Below are 16,300 nucleotides of genomic sequence, written 5' to 3'. Positions count from 1 at the left end.
TTGAAGAACATAGGACTGCAAAATGCTTTATGAAACAACTATATAACCAAACACAGTGGCTTGAGCATATAATCATAACTACTTGGAAAGTGGAGATCAAGAAGTCCAGATTATGCCTGGGCTTTTATGCCTGGGCATGAAAGTTCAAGAGATCTCATCTTACTCAATGGCTTAGGTGCAGTGGCTTGTACTGGTTATGTCAGCTACAGGGAAAATACAATGGCTGGGCCCAGTAGTGAGTGACTGTCCACTCCAGCAACACAGGGAAGCACAGAGAAGAGGACTGACTGTAGGCTAGGCTAGCCCAGGAATAAAGTGTGATGCGATCTTGAAAATACCCAAGGCAATAAAGAATCGAAATTTTGGCCCCAATGGTAAAAGACTTACCCAATAAGTATAAAGCCCAGAGTTTAACCCCCAGTATCACCAAAAAAGTTAAAAAAAAAAAAAAGTATGTTTTTCTGAAATTTTAGGAATAGGGACTTGAAGAATACAAAAGAACTCACTGCTTAAGAATTAAAAAATAATAATAAAGAAGCATTCTCACTAACAATGATATCACTTGTGACTGATGAAAATTGTCACTTTAAATTTTACATTTCACAATCACATATAAAAGGGATTTGGGGTTGTTTTTGTTTTGTTTTACTTTTTTGTACAAGAAAGTTTTCAGACCTTTAGGAGAGTTAACACTTTTTAGAATGATCCGTTATCTCCAGTTATAACATTTGAATAAGTCCCTAAAGTAGAAATATATGGTACTACCTTAATAGTTTATACAAGTGAAACAAGTTTGGATGTTTGTAGCAGAGTTGGGGAGAACATAAGAAGTCAGTAATGTGATATAAATGAAATAAAATTTTGTTTGGGCCTAGTTTTTGCTTAAATATACTTTATCTTGAAAAAGTTGGAATAAGGGATTCATCTCTGATCAGATCTTGAAATGTGAGAGTCTTTTTTTGGGGGGTGGGGGTCCGGTCATGGGGCTTGAACTCTGGGCGTGGGCACTGTCCCTCAGCTCTTCAGCTCAAGGCTAGCACTCTACCACTTGAGCCACAGCACCACTTCCGGCTTTTTCTGCTGATGTGGTTTGAGGAATGGAACCCAGGGCCTCATGCATGCAAGGCAAGCACTCTACCACTGAGCCACCTTCCCAGCCCGAAATGTGAGATTCTTAATATGGTCATCATGACAATGTGGAAATTTTCTTTGCCAAAGAATTATCATTTAGAATAGATGCTATTTACTCTTTTGAGCTACACTTGGCTAGAGATCTTAGCTGGGCATCATGCTCAGGGAACAGCCTACTCCATGAGGAACAGGGACAGGAGGCATATCTCCAGGAAATATTAAATTAGTAAAGAGGATTGGTTATTGATTCTGATGGCTGTGCAGAAATTATGTTAAAAAGCTCTTGAATACTTGGGAGGGAATAAATCAGTAATGATTATATAGAATACTAAGAGAAAAGTCAGAGGGCAGCATTAATTTTGGCAGAAGAAAAAATATAGTTATTATCACAGTATTGTGACATTTTATAACGTATAGAAATATTTTAATTTTTTTGGGGGGTCCGGTCATGGGGCCTGAACTCTGGGCCTGGGTGCTGTCCCTCAGCTCTTCAGCTCAAGGCTAGCACTCTACCACTTGAGCCACAGCGCCACTTCCGGCTTTTTTCTTTTTGCTTATGTGGTGCTGAGGAATCGAACCCAGGGCCTCAGGCATGCAAGGCAAGCGCTCTACCACTGAGCCACCTTCCCAGCCCCTAGAAATATTTTAGTAATTGAATAAAAACTGGGAACATAAACTTTTACTAGAAAAAAAAACAGCTGAAAAAAAGCAGAAATTTGTTGTCCCTCAGGAGAGAGACTGAAGAACAAAGAGAGATGAGGAATTAGCTCTTTTTATACTTAGTATAGTTCTATTTATATTTAGTATAGTACTGTCTCATTTTAAAGCCATGGGAATCTATTATTTATTTAAAATAATTCTTAAACATTACAGTGGGACTTACCTTTGGCACCTCCTCTCACAATGTTTATGATAGAAAGGATAATTATCATTTTCCTGAGTGCCTATTATATGCCATCCCTTCGATTGGACCTTTTCCATGTGTTTTATCTAATTATCACAACACCACACAAAGTAGACATGATTATCGTCAGCTTACAGACAAGTCTGCTAAGGCATTAAGAGTTTGAATTACCCATCAGAGTTTACCCAACTAGTTATAATAAAGCTGGAGTTGAGCCTAGAGCCATCTGGTTTAAAACCTGAGCTCTCTGAGTCACATGTTAGAGTGAAATATGGCCTTCCTTTGTTAATCTGTAATTTTAGTTTTTGCACGTTAGATAATTATTCCTTGGGTAGATTTTATATATGTTTGGGTCAGTACTGGCTATTAAGTTACCATTTCTTAAATCAATATTTTAAGTATGTGACTGACTTTCTGTTATAGGTTTTTAAAGGAGTCCATTTTTCTCTTCCTTTTGCTACTCTGAGTTTCAGAAATTGCTGTCAGCCATAAGCTTTACCTTCCATTCACAGTATTCAGTTCCCAGTATTTACTGGCACATTTGCTTGGAAAGTAGAAGTTGAAGAAGGTGACTTGTATCTAGAAAGTCAGAGTTTCTGCAGCCCTAGTGATGCAAGAGCCAAATAGTAGAGCTGCAGGCCAGAAGAGAGCAAACGTTGCTTTTGGTTAGAATTCCACCTTCATTCCTTTCCTTGATCATTTCCTTTATTTATTAATTGGAGGTAATTATTCCAATATAGGAGTTTGATAATGATAACAATGAATGAAATACTAATGTCAAACATTTAATGGAAAGTAGTTTTCTTTAGAACAATTTATAATGTCTTACAACATTCAATTTATCTATAGTGATTGTACATATGAAGATACTTTTTGGAATCTAGTAACAATAACAGACAGGAATACTAATTTTTTTAATCATCTAAACCTAGATAGAAAGAAATTATTTTCAAACTGTATTTTTTTTTTTTTTGGGTCCGGTCGTGGGGCCTGAACTCTGGGCCTGGGCACTGTCCCTCAGCTCTTCAGCTCAAGGCTAGCTCTCTACCACTTGAGTCACAGCGCCACTTCCGGCTTTTTACTTATGTGGTGCTGAGGAATCGAACTCAGGGCCTCGAGCATGCAAGGCAAGTGCTCTTACCACTGAGCCACCTTCCCAGCCCCTCAAACTGTATTTTTTATAATTTATACCAATCATTTGGGTATCTATGATGGATTTGCCATACATACTTACATAATACTATAATTAATCAATCCTGAATAATAAACAATTCGTAACAATACATAAATAAAACATCTAAAACCAATTTTAGAGCAAAATATAAAACATACATGAAGATGTGGGGAAAGAGGTTTTGTTTATTCTAGAAAATGTTTTCTGCAAACTTTTCAAAGTCTTTCAAATCATAATCTACCAAGAAAGAAAAAGTTATTTGATTGCTGAAAGCACAAATTGAAGATGATAAAATTTGTAATTTTAACAAAACTAGAAAAATTGTGTGGGTGCTGCAAACATAATAGTTTTGTTTGAAATTGTCATATATTTCAAAAAGAAAAAAAGTTTTACAACAATATCATGGTAATTACTCTAGGGGTTTTCTAACTAATTTTTTTAAGTCTAAGTTGAAGGTTTGTTTATTTTTTAATTTTAAACAATCTCAACTTCTAGAAAGATCTCAAGAATGTCCCTTTTTTTCATTGCTCTAAAGTATTCTTACCCCTGGACATCTTATGCCTACATTTTTTTTGGGGGGGGGAGGGTCTGGTCGTGGGGCCTGAACTCTGGGCCTGGGTGCTGTCCCTCAGCTCTTCTGCTCAAGGCTAGTGCTCTACCACTTGAGCCACAGCACCACTTCCAGCTTTTTTCTTTTTGCTTATGTGAACCCAGGACCTCAGGCACGCAAGGATTGTTACTACAATCCTTAGCACCCATTCAAGTTCTGTCAATTGTTCCAACAAGATCCTTTACAGTAGAACAGGTCTAGCTCAAAATCATATGATGCATTTGATTGTTGTGTCTTTTACCATGCTTCATTTAAAAAAACAGTCACAATTCTTGCCTCCATGTTCATGGCTCCAGTTTTCTGAAAGTTCAGGTCAATTATTTTGTAGAATAACCTTTAATTTGGGTTTGTCTGATGTGTCCTCATGGTTACATTCAGCTTATATGCCTCTTTGGTAGAAACAACACAGAAAAAACATACTGTGCATTATCCTGTTGACACAGGATTCAAATTTAGTGGTTGTACAAAGAGACCACTAGGTCTCTTGCCCTTGGTAAAAAATAACTTAAAAGGGCTATATGAGTCCCTTGGTTGATTTCCTGCAATGAATAAATAATAAATAAGTAAATAAATATATAAGCAAATAAATGTTTAAGTTTCTGTCCAGATCCAAAAGAGAGGATTATAGAAGGTCATAGATTTTTATGATCTGGTTTAAAGATTCTAATTTTTGTGCCACTTAGATTAATATACTTCAGTGTCCTGCATAGTTTCACTGGTGATTGACTGTGTTCTGACTCAGCCTTTCTCCCCTCTCAATATTAATTTAGAGCTTTACATGTCCGAACTCATCAAATTGTATAAAGAAAAAACACTGTTATGACATGTATGCCCCATTGTGTAATACCAGGCGAGGCACAGATATGTCTGCTTCATGTGTGCCTATTATCAAGTAAATGTGTTGTAACAGGTAAAATAATTTCTCTTTGTGTGTGCGTGTGTGTGTGTGTGTGTGTGTGTGTGTGTGTGTGTGTGTGTGTGTGTGTGTGTGTGTGTGTGTGTGTTTGGTTGGTTTAGGTTTGGGGTTTTTTGTTTTGTTTTGTTTTTCTGTCAGTTGTGGGGCCTGGGCCCTGTCCCTGAGCCTTTTTGTGCTTAAGACTTGCATTCTACCACTTGAGCCACAGTGCCACTTCCAGTTTCTCTGTTTCTTCACTGCTTTGGTAAAGAATGAAATTAGTTATTATTAAATTAGTTATTCTTAGTAACACAATTTAAAGACAAATATTTGCAACCATCCTCTCAAACTTCTGAATCAGTTTAGTTGAAGAGCATACTCAGTTTTCAATAGGTGCTAACTTTAAAAAAAATACATAGGCTTTGAAGACATCATGCAATGGTAAAGTAAGCTGATTAATTTGATGAGGGTCTGGTTTAACCCCAGTACTGAAAATAAATACATAAATAAACTTACAAAACTTTTGAAATGAGCTCTCTGCATGAATTTGGACTTTCATAAAATATTGAATTATCTTTAAGTAGTTTTACAAAAGGCTATCAATTCAACATGTCAGTTTATGAGTACAATGACAGAAATGATTACAACCCAGAAAAAATAGATATGGGTATTGAAGCTAACATATCTTTTCTCAGTCATTCTTCACCAACCCTATTTGACAAAGCTTGCATTCATTACTCTGTGGTTCTGTTATTCTAATTGATTGTAAGGTTTAAAAGTGAAATTATAAAATAACATGGTCATGAGATTCTGCCTCTTCTTTACTTTCATAACAAGATTTTCCATCTGACTTATCTATTGTCCTATCACCTTCAAAGCAGCCAAGATGTGTATCATACTTTGAAGATGATAGGTCATCACTAAAAGCAATGCTTTACACAGTAAATATACATCAAAGTTAACAAATAGCTCTGTGTGGAAAATACACTTAAAAATCACATGAATAGAAGAAAAAACAGAATTATATTCAAGGAAAGATTAAAGTCCTTATCATGTACCATCTAAGTGAATACTTAGACTTTTGGCTGCTCCTTAGATGTAGGGATTTCCCGCTTCTACTCTTTCCAGTCCAGCTCATGAGGGTAAAGAAATCCTTCCTTGAAGAGGTTGTAAGAAATTGTGAACTAATTAGCCAACTTTTCACATGAAAACAGCTTAACATGTACATGGTTTATAGTGCTATGCATTAAGCATGTTCCTCCTGGAGTAAATCTATTTCTACTTCTTAACAGTGCAAAACATTTAAAATTTTAGGGTTCAACCAACTCCTACCAATACTTCCATAGCTAAAAGCAGCAAGCAGTAGAATTTTTGCTAAGTATTGAGGAGAATTTGAGTTTGGCTAGTTATGCCCATGGTTATTAAACAGAATAAATAGAAAGCAAATGATAATTAAGAGTCCCCTTTTGCTGCACAATGATGACTCACATGTGTAATCCTAACTCTCAGGAGGCTAAGATCTGAGGATTGAAGTTCAAAGCCAGCCCAAGCAGGAAAGTCCATGAGATACTTTATTTCAATTACCATCAAAAAGCAGGATGTGGATCTGTAGCTCAAGTGGTAAAGCACTAGTCTTGAGCAAGAAAAGTTCAGGATAGAGCCTGGGTCCTGAGTTGAATCTCGTGTGCGCACACACACAAGTCCCTTTTTCTTATAGCCTTGAAAATTGGTAAACTTTTTGAGGTCAATTCTGTGGTGTTATATACTACGTAACCACAGAATTTGGAAAACTTAACTACACAAAATGAGTTAAAATATTCAAGTCAAAATATTCAAGTGTTCAATACAATTTAGTTTTTAGTTAAGGAAAAAAGACGATACTTGACAAAAAATAATCACCTCAGCTGATCTAGAAATGCAATGCAAATACGTAGGAAGGCAATCTCTAACATCTTTATTTTAAAGTGAACATTAACACTAACATTGAAGTTGAACAAGAATTTGGAGGATTCGAGTCTTCTGGGACAAAAGTCACTTCTAAGTCATTTCAAATAATTTGTATCTCAGCTGAGCATGAAGAAAGAGGGTAAAAAATAAATGAATGTCTCCATGTGGGTAGCTAGACACTAAAAACACAACAGTAGCCTCTCCTATGCTCCGTTGATGGAGTGAATTAGTTCAATTAGTCATAGTCATGCCAGCTGCTCGGCAGGCAGGCAGGCACCATTAGGAGCAAAGTCATACATTAATGCACTTTCAAAAGATATTGTGTCTTTCTTTCTTTCTTCCTTCCTTTCTTTCTTCTTTCCCCCTCTTTCTTTTTTTAGAGTTTGTCTTTTTGTTATTGAAAAGGTGATGAGCAGGGGGCTACAGTTACATAAGTAAGGCAATAAGTACATTTGTTTTTAATCTTTGTTATCCTAACCCTCATTATCTCCCTATTCTCTACCCTCCCTATTCCCCCCCACACAAGTTGTAATGTTCATATCCATCATAGTGTCAAATGAATATCAATGTTGCTGTGGTTCATGTTGTTTTAATGTTTCTGTGATACCCTTTCCCTTCCATGTATTGAATAATCTTATATATAAGACACAGGTACAGAAAACTTAGAGAAATGAAGAAAAAATAAAATAATAGAGAAAAAAGAATGAACTATATACAGGGTCTAATAAGAGCCTCTTGCTTCTATAAGTTGGAGAGTCAGTATATACAATATATACAAATATACAGTGTTTGCCGTGCATGCATGAGGCCCTAGGTTCGATTCCTCAGCACCACATAAGCAGACAAAGCCAGAAGTGGCACTGTGGCTCAAGTGGTAGAGCACTAGCCTTGAGCTAAAGAGCTGAGGGACAGTGCCCAGGTCCAGAGTTCAGGCCCATATTTTTCTAAAAAAAAAAAAAACAAAGACTATCATATACATATTCTAGTTCTTATAAATGAGGGAGCTCATATGACCTATGTTTCTTTGGGCTTGGCTTACTTCACTTAATATAATTTTTTCCAAGTTTTTCCATTTCCTAACAAATGGGGCAATGTCATTCTTTCTGATGGAAGCATAGAATTCCATTGTGTATATATACCACATTTTCTTGATCCATTCATCTACTGAGGGGCATCTTTCTTTTCTTTCTCTTTTCCCTTCCCTTTTTTTTTTTCCACCTTTAATTTTTGGAGGCTAGGCATAGTGATACACGGCTGTAAGCCCCACTATTTAGGAGGCAGATATCTGGAGGCAGAAATCTGGAGGATAGTAATTCAAGGCTAATCTAGAACAAAAGTTAATAAGGTTTTGCTTTGTCTCAATCAATAGCTGGGCATGATAGTACATGTCTGTCATCTAATTATACAGGCAGCATAAACAGGAGGATTACCATCAGGCCAGCTTGGGTAAAAACATTGAGAACCTAAGCACAAAATAACTGAAGCAAAAGGCTTGGTGATGTGCCTCAAGTAGTAAAGAACATGTCTACGATTGTGTGGCTTTGGGTATTTTACAATTTAATCACATCTGCAAAGTCTGAAATCACCAATATTGATGTCATTTCTCTGAGCTAAGGATTTATTTTGCTGTCCTAAGACCCACATTCATGATCTCCTATGTATAACCCACCTTGCATTACGTTAAGCCATAACTCCCCTACCACCAACACCTGACAATCTATATTTATCTGATAATTCTGTCAGACTTTCGGTTAACTATAAGCTGCCTGAGTGAGGTCCATGATACAAATTTGGAATGTATTAGACCACACTCATTTAAAGAGAACAATTTGATACATCTTGGAAGTCTTTCTTGGCCTCTAACACTGATCTGCTTTCGGTCACCACAGACTAATTAATATTTTCTGGACTTCAGTATAAATGTACTTATTTAGAATCTATTTCCCACTCCCACACAATATATTTGGAACCAATTTCTTTCACTCAATTACTCAACATTTATTCATATTGTGGGTATTGTTGAAAATCAATATGTTTCTTTTTTGTTGCTGAGTAGTACTTTGCTATATGGATATAGGACAATTTATGTATTTGCATCTTGGTGGACATTTGCCGCCGCTGCCTTCTTCTTCTTCCTCTTCCTCTTCTTCTTCTTCTTCTTCCTCTTCTTCTTCTTCTTCTTCTTCTTCTTCTTCTTCTTCTTCTTCTTCTTCTTCTTATTATTATTATTATTATTATTATTATTATTATTATTATTATTATTTTGCTGCCAGTCCCAGAGTTTGAACTCAGAACTGGGGTACTGTTTCTAAGCTTTTTTTTTTTTTTTTTTTGTTGGTGGTGGGGCTTGAACTCTGGGCCTGGTCATTGTCCCTGAGCTCTTCAGCTCAAGGCTATTGCTCTACAACTTGAGCCACAGAACCACTTCCATGTTCCTAAGCATTTGTATTCAAGGCTAGCACTCCACCAGTTGACCCATAGCTCTACTTCATGCTTTTTGGGTGATTAATTGGAAATAAGAGTTTCACATACTTTCCTTCCTGAGCCGGCTTTGAACCATGATCCTCAGATCTCAGTTTCCTGAGTAGCTAGAACTACAGGTGTGAGCTACCAGCACCTGGCTTGAATTCTTTTTTGGCTGTAATAAATAATCCTGAGGTGAATATAACATGCACATACACACACACACTCATATAAATGTCTTATTCCATTCATGTATTCCTATCTCTTGAATATATTAGCATTTTTGGAGTGGTTCTGGGAACCAAACTCAGGCCCTCATACATGCAAAGCATACATTTTACCATTGAGCTCTGCTTCCATACCCTAAAGTATAATGACCTACTAGGTACATGCTCAAGAGTATATGAGACTTCTAATTGATTGCCATGTTTCATTTGACTTGACAAAGTTGTTTTTTTTTTTTTTAAGTTTAACCTTTCTTATATATGCAGTGCTTTGTTTTGTTTTGTTTTGTCGGTTGTGGGGCCTGAACTCTGGGCCTGGGTGTTGTCCCTCAGCTCTTCAGCGCAAGGCTAGCGCCCTACCACTTGAGCCACAGCGTCACTTCTGGCTTTTTTTTCTTTTTGCTTATGTGGTGCTGAGGAATCCAACCCAGGGCCTCATGCATACTAGGCAAGCACTCTACCACTGAACCACCTTCCCAGCCCCATGAAGTGCTTTTATATGTAGTTTTAGGTTACATGTCTCTGATGACCAATGATGTAAAACGTATTTTGAATGTGCTCAAGAGATTTCTGCATATCTTTCATGAAATATCTCTTCAGGTTTTTCCCATTTTCTTGCTAAGTTACCTGAATATGTCTGGGGAAAGACTTGGTCTTCAAAAACAAACCTATTTCCTCATATTAGAAGTTTTGACCAAGTGGAGATGTGACTCAAGTGGTAGAGTGACAGTCCTGAATAAAAAAGCCAAATGAGATCTCAAGGCTCTGAGTTCAAGCCCCAGTACTGGCACCAAAAAAAAAAAGTTTTGGCCTAAGGAAACAGCCAGTCACTCTGATCTTTACCAAATCAAGATTAGACAAGAATTCCATCTATTCTACTTGATCTCATCACCTATTATCTTAAAGATCCTTGTGTTAAGTCTACTTCCTGTTGCAGTGCCAAAATGCCTGAATTAAACAACTTAAATATTTTTTTGGCTTTGATTTCCTAGGCTGCAGTCCACATTTGCTAACCCCTGTTTCTTTGGGCCAGTGATACCACCATATGTCATGGTGGTGGCAGCATATGACAGAATAGCTGCTTACCTAATGGTATGTGAAAGAGAGAGAGAAAGAGCGAGCGAGTGAGCGAGAGAGTGGGAGAGACAGAGAGAAAAAGAGAGAGAGAGAGAATTCCATACACCCTGAGGTTATGCCTTCAATGACCCAGGTTCTACCTCCTACTAGCTCCCAGTAGTGGCACAGATCAGTGACTAAACCTTCAACACTTGAGCCTTTGGGGGACACTTCAGAATCCTGAACCACAGCAGTCTTTTATCTCTATATTTACATCTTCTCTCCCAGGGCATGTACCATTCAGTAATGATTTGGTCTTCTGTTTGGTGTTGTATATTATTATATTCAATACTTGTGGTTGATACTATTGTTAGAAGCTTGAATGCCTGACTTGGTTTGGGAACCTCTGAAAAACCATGGCAACCAAAGAATGGAAGTGTTTTGGTATTTTATTTTGCATTGATGGTTTATCATTGTAGGCCAAGTAGGTCAACTTAAATGGAGTACTTTTCTTTAAATGGATCAACAAATAGGCAAGATATTGCTGATAGAAATCTAAGGGAAACCAATTCACCTTCACATGCAACATTATTTATTTAAAATAAGAGAGGCTCAAGACAAACATTTTCCTTGTCCATCTTTAGGGTATATTCTTTTTTTTTTTTTTTAATTGGGTCCAGTCGTGGGGCCTGAACTCTGGGCCTGGGCACTGTCCCTCAGATCTTCAGCTCAAGGCTAGCGCTCTACCACTTGAGCCACAGTGCCACTTCCGGCTTTTTTCTTTTTGCTTATATGGTGCTGAGGAATTGAACCCAGGGCCTCATGCATGCAAGGCAAGCGCTCTACCACTGAGCCACCTTCCCAGCCCCATTTAGGGTATATTCTTTGGCATCAATAAACAGTGATAGCCCTTCACTTTCACTCTTGAAAAGTTGTCCCCAAGATGAGTTGCAAACATAATTTGATATTAAAATCCATAGTGTTTGATAAAAATAATACAAATAAAAAGTGGGGGCCACATCTGGTTATATTTCTGTTTCCAGCTATTGTAATGGAATGTGTGTGTGTGTGTGTGTGTGTGTGTGTGTGTGTGTGTAAGGTGGGTTGTACTCTTACCTTCTGTCATGTTAATAGTGAAGAGGAATTCTGCTCCACTCTCCCAGAGACATTACATTTCTGTGTTTTTCTGTCTCTCCCCCAAGGCAGAACAGATATTTATTTAAATGATGAGAAGAGCAGAGCTTGACAATCAAAAGGCCAGTTGGGCCTAATGGCACTAGATCTTGGCCTTTAGAATCCTTCCTTCCCTAGGGCATTGTGGGCTCAACCCCTGCTTCCAAGTTCTAGTCAGTGAACTGGCAGGTGTGTTCACATTCACAGGCCCCAACAAGCCTCTGTTCTGAGACACAGCTTCTTACCAGCTATTGAGTGAAAAAGTCAGGGTAGCTATATAGGGTTATTTATATTCAGCTCTGTGCTGGAGACAGAGAATTGGTCTCAGGAGAAAAATTTCTTTATCTCTCCTACCTAAACTTCTTGATGGCTAATAAAGTTGAGAATAGAAACATCTACTCCTTGAATCTATTTTGCTGTTCCTAGAAACAGGAAGGTCATTTGAGCCAGAGACTTTGAGATTTAAAAAAAAAATATCATAAACCATGATTGGCTTATGTAAACACAAGCTTCCAATTCTGTTTCCTGCTTGGAAACATGAGACACAATCCATGGTCCACCCAGAGTTCTGTTGTTTTGTTCTACCCGCTCTGGATATGCCTTCCAAACGCGGCTCCCTCCTCTCCCCTTCAATACTTAGGTTTTAAGATGCCTTGTGAAAAGCACAGGGTATTAGGCAAGCTTTTGTTGAGACCTACAAAAAAAAAAAAAAAAAAGGACAGGAAAATAATGGAACCGTAAATTCAAGGCAGGAAGGGCTGGTTCAAAAGCATAGCGTAGAATTGCAATTTGAGATAAGACATTGCTAACTTGAGAACCGACCACAGCAATGTCTCCTGAATAATTGATAAACATGACTCAGGACAGGGCGATCTGCTGGATCACTCTTTAATCCCAACCGATTGCTTTTTTTCAAAAGCTGATTACTTTTACTTTTATTTACTGAACGCTTTTATGATGTGCAATTTTTTTTTCTGTCTCTTAAATCTGGATATCTTCTGGCTTGTGATTTTAACACTCTAGTTTTGCAAGCACAGTACTCTTCAGGAATCAATGAAAGATGGTCATTTTTATACTTGGAGAAAAGATTACTAATTTTTTAAATAATTTAAATAATAAAACAATAAAGAATTTAAATATTTAGGAGCATTCAAGTTATATTATTTCATAAAACTTGTTTCATCCATATAAAGGACATCTATGATCACCTAAAACTGACTTTATCTCATGTTTAAAATTTCATGATTAGTCAGAGGCACAAAGTAAGGTAATGCTGTCTGGAAATTCAAATTTTAATTTAAAGTTTAATTTAAATTTGCTTCCTGCAAAGTAATCTATAATCTGGCCTTCAAACCTTCATTCAGAACAATGAGATATCTCAGGTTTATTCGATTATGAAGGTTTTAGAAGGGCTAGCCTGTTCAGTTGGGCTATTCTAATAATTGCCCTGAACATCATAGATTTCAGGCCTCTTTCCCATTCATACCCAGTAATACTTCCTCATGCAATTCACTCAAGTAAAAATTTTGAGTTAATTAAGGTACAGAGTATTGATCTGAGTATCAGAACAGTTAAAACCCCTTTAGAGATTTGTAAGTTTCAATCCATGACAATCTTTTTGCTTCTGATATTCCACTGGTAATTGATTTGAATGGATAGACTCAACCCAATGTCCCGGATGGCGTTTATCCAACAACCCCCATTATACACCAGTCAGTTCACTGCCTATTTCATCGGGAAGCATCATCTTCAGCAATTGCAAATGTTAACTTTCGTATTAATATTGATTTGGGCTTTAGGTAGGAGTACTTCACTATTCTCCCATTGTACTGCTTTTCCAGCTTATGATTAGCTGAAAATTATTCATCTAATTGTAAGGTTTTCAACATTCGTTGAAAAATGACAAGATGATTGGCTGGTTTCCTTGGACATTAATTGATGCTGAAAGGGACACTAGAAATTTGAGATAGATCCTGGTTTTCAGTAGCTTTACAAAATCTGCACCTCAGTTGGCAAGGATGAATTTCTGTCATCGTTGGAATAATATGGAGAGCAGAGCAGGAGTTTGGCTAGGCACTGGTGACAAGGGACCCCTCTCAGGGGGGTTCTACATTCCTTACCACAGCCTCAAGCAGTCCCATATGTAGGCTCCTACACCTCATATTACCATGGCCTTGAGCAGTAGCACGTTTGGGCCCCTGGTCATCATATCATGGCCTGAAGACGCACATATGAGCAATATACTGGACTCCAAAGGTGTGAAACTGGAACAGACTTGAGCCTGAGGACTGATACGGCCCACAGGCTGTTTAATGGTCCTGAGGGTCTTAAAACTATCTCCTGAACACACCTTGTTCACCCTGCATTGCCCTTTTTTGGAAGTCCTCCACTGTCTAGCAGGAGCGATGCTTATCTCTTTCTTTAGTAAATCTTTGCTGTTTTACTTCACCTTCTGTGTCTGTGGGCTCATTCTCCCAGACTGTAGAGACAAAAGATCTGAACCAGGTATTGGTGTTTTTCAGTATTAGTATCAAATATAATTCTAAGCCAGCACGAATCCATGTGCAGGCTCTTTCAAGTGTATAACTCTTCTTTCTAAACTTGTATATTGGTTATTGGTTTAGACTCTGCACAGTTGGCTCTTATACTTGTACTTTTCACAACATAAAAATCATACGTGGGGAGGAAAAGTTGAGCAACTGGAGAGGTAGACTCTCTAGGAAGAGGTTGCTGAGGTTGAAAAGGTACATGCCTAAGAATCAGGAAACTTGGCTTTGTCAAACAGAATAGTGGTTATGAACCCATTTAATCTTTCTGGGTTCTAGTTACTGCATCTGTAAAATAACACAGTAGGACTGGATAATCTCTATCTCTATTATACCTTCCACACTAGGTACAAGGATAGCTACTGTTTCTAAATACTCTGATCTCTTTTTTCTTTTCTTTTCTTTTTTTTGTGGTCAGTCAAGGGTCTTGAACTCGAGGTCTAGGCACTGTCCTTGAGCCTTTTTTTTTTTTTTTGCTCAAGGCTAGTACTCTACCAGTTTGAGCCACAGAACCATTTCCAGATTTCTGGGGTTAAGTGAAGTTAAGAGACTCATGGACTTTCCTGCCTAGATGGCTTTGAACCAGGATCCTCACATCTCAGCTTCCTAAGGATTACAGGCATGAGCCACGGTGCCTAGCTCAGAATATTCTTATAAGAGACATGTTTGTGAGAGGATATTACAAATACAAGATCTCTAATTTTGTCCAGGAGCACTACCAAACACAGGTATGAGAAAGATTTTCTTGCTACAGCTAAAACACACCTTAGAATTGGCCTATTTATTTACGAAAAAGCATAAACTTAAATTTATTTTCCCATTTAATTAAAACATTCCAAAAATATACTAATTGTTACAGCCAACCTTTTTTATTGTTCCCTAAGTGCACCTTCAAAGTTTAAAATATAATCTTCATTTTCATTTGTCTTGTACTAACATGTGCAGTGCATCTTGAAGCATATAATTATTGAAATTATCTTGATGCAGTAAGACAGGCTCTACCTAATTCTCTTCAGATTCCTCAGGTTCAATGATAAATGCTAGGGACAAAAAAAAAAAGAAAAGGAAAACTCAAAGCCTTTTTATGAAGCCTCTCCAAAATTTTTGTTCAAGAAATAATCATTTTAATTTTTCACTGTAAGCCTGCCCCTCACCTCAACAATTCTTAAATGCTAATGAAAGCTTTGCAGGCAATGGCCAGTGAAACAAATAAGACATTCCAAAATCATCTCAGGGAGAATTTTTAAAAGTGTATTATAGTTCCCTGCCTACAGCAGTGTACAAAAGGATAAAGTAATTTAGGGTGAAATCCTCAGATGTACCTTTTGCAGCAGTCTGACTTCTAGTCTATGTATTTGTTTATTTATGAATGCCAGTAAAGAATTTCAAGTGCACTCAATGGACTTAAATCAACAGTAATTGGGAAGAATAGACAGTAGAGCCCCAGCAGAATCACAATATCGGGACAAGAATCACAGTGAAAAGGAAAAGAGCTAGCATTTCCTGAACACTTAGTCGGTGATGAGGTCAATGCTTTTCTAACTTCAATGTACTTGTGCATGAATCATCAGGCAACCATTTTAGCAAGCACATTCCAATTGACCAGTTCTGGGAAAAGACCTGAAATTCTGCATTTTTCTGTGACGGATGCTTGCTCATTTCCAGACCACATTTTGTAAAGCCAGAGTCCAGATTCTCCATATCTAATCCTTACAATAAATTTGAAAATTAGGTAATTTTTTACTAGCTTTTGAAACAGTCACTGAATGATGGCTTAAGTAATTTGTCAGTGGGGAAATCTTAACATTGTCTAAAGGTAAAATAGTCATTCCAGTATCCTAATAACACCTCATAGGAGTAACAGATGGTTTATTTATTTACCTTTATTTATTTTAATTAGAGGCAAGAATGTCTCAAATATGGCCATGTGGCATTTATCTGAAATTCAGTCTTAGGCTAGTACAGCACTTGCCTAGCATGTATGAGGCCCTAGGTTGGATTCCTAGTACTGCAAATCTAATTAATTAATTAATTAATTCAGAGTCTCAGTTCCTACCATAATCTATTCCATCATAATTTCTAGTGAAGTATGTAGGCAAAGGTTATTTTTAGCTGATACCTAGCTTCTCATGATCAAGAACATTCAAGGAAAAATAATCATAAACAGAATAGTGAGA

This window comes from Dipodomys merriami, unplaced genomic scaffold (genome assembly GCF_024711535.1).
Source record: "Dipodomys merriami isolate MVZ:Mamm:240054 unplaced genomic scaffold, mDipMer1.0.p SCAF_2, whole genome shotgun sequence".
NCBI classification, from domain to species: Eukaryota; Metazoa; Chordata; class Mammalia; order Rodentia; family Heteromyidae; genus Dipodomys; species Dipodomys merriami.
Note: the sequence above shows the minus strand (reverse complement) of the source record.